The sequence below is a fragment of the Tenrec ecaudatus genome, chromosome 7, assembly GCF_050624435.1.
Source record: "Tenrec ecaudatus isolate mTenEca1 chromosome 7, mTenEca1.hap1, whole genome shotgun sequence".
NCBI classification, from domain to species: domain Eukaryota; kingdom Metazoa; phylum Chordata; class Mammalia; order Afrosoricida; family Tenrecidae; genus Tenrec; species Tenrec ecaudatus.
The window spans coordinates 110,800,381-110,801,735 of record NC_134536.1 but is presented as its reverse complement, the minus strand read 5'-3'; the positions used below and the strand labels follow the sequence as shown (position 1 = coordinate 110,801,735).

General features: G+C 40.2%; 1 pseudogene; it reads left to right on the top strand.

The window, feature by feature from the left end:
* Positions 1–588: 588 nt before the first annotated feature.
* Positions 589–727, top strand: LOC142453890 (U2 spliceosomal RNA; annotated as a pseudogene).
* Positions 728–1,355: the final 628 nt, after the last annotated feature.

Sequence of the window (1,355 nt, the reverse complement as noted above, 5' to 3'; positions counted from 1 at the left end):
AAGAGTTTAAGTAAACTGTACAGACTCACAGTTAAGAAAAGAAACCGAGGGTAAATAATAAAACCATAAGCAAGAGTCTCTTTAACAAGTTTAACCTCTACTTTTTAGTGCCACCCATGTTTTATAATTTGCAGAAAAGAATCGCCCTGTCCGCTTTCACATAGTAAGGGAAGCATGTGGGATCTGAGTCAATTGTTATCTCCTCGTGTTTCTAGGTGCTTTTAAAAAAACAAACAAACAAAAAAGGAAATGTAGCATAGACTCAAAAATACCAATCTTGTTTTTGCAGAACAATTCATCTTCTTCTGTCTCGGTCCTTGACCTGATCGTAGAGTGTAATGCTCTGTGATGCAATGGGGTTAAGGAGAAGGAACAGAAAGATCTGAATGGTGTGTGTGGCTTCACTTTAATGACAGGGTGGCTTACGGTTTGAACAACAACCCTTTGTGGGTTCCTCAGATCTTGTCTTTGTTGCAACTAGGTGCTGTAAGGCTGCTACATGGGTGCAGTTTACTACTAAGTATACAAACCAGTGAGTAAATTCAATCACAGTATTTTGGGAATCAGCATTTACTAATGGAAAATATAATCGCTTCTCGGCCTTTTGGCTAAGATCAAGTGTAGTACTAATGGAAAATATAATGTCAGTACTATTATTTAGAAACACAATTAATATATACTCACCAATGTTGTATACAGACATGAATTGTCAAAGATCTTAATTTTTGGTATGAAATAAATAATTCCATCAGGACTATCTGGAAATTGACTATAAATGCATACTTAACATTTTAACCCATTTTTCTATTCCACCCCCTGCCTCCAAAAAAGAAAGAAAATTTTCAAGGTTGAAAATGATCTAGCCTAAATGTTGCGCATGCTAATTAGGGAGACTGGAGAATTAAAAGGGAAGGATCCTGCAGGGTATAGAACCTATAAAAAATAAAGATTAATTCTACAACTGAGTAGCCCAGGACCCCTTTCTTGAATAGGACCCCTTTTTAGACTCTGCTTACATACCATTTATTTGGTTAGTGCGTGTGTGGGTAGTTAATTTATTGTGCCAGCCAGGCCGATAAACACATGTAGGGTTAATTGAAGGGCAGAGGGATAAATGGCTCGGTGAACCTCACCTTTCTAGTTCTAGGGTCTCTTGCTTTCTGATGGTCACACCAGGGTGCAGCTGCCTTAGCCAGTTCCCTGCTTCAGCTGGCAAGGCTCACTTCCTACAAGATATCCCCAAGGAGAAGCCGCATGGACCAACCCCGATGCAGCCTTGGGTGCTGGAGCAGCCATGTGGAGACTCCTGCCAGCGCTGAGATGTTTACACGCTCACTGATTTGGCTTTCCTCCTG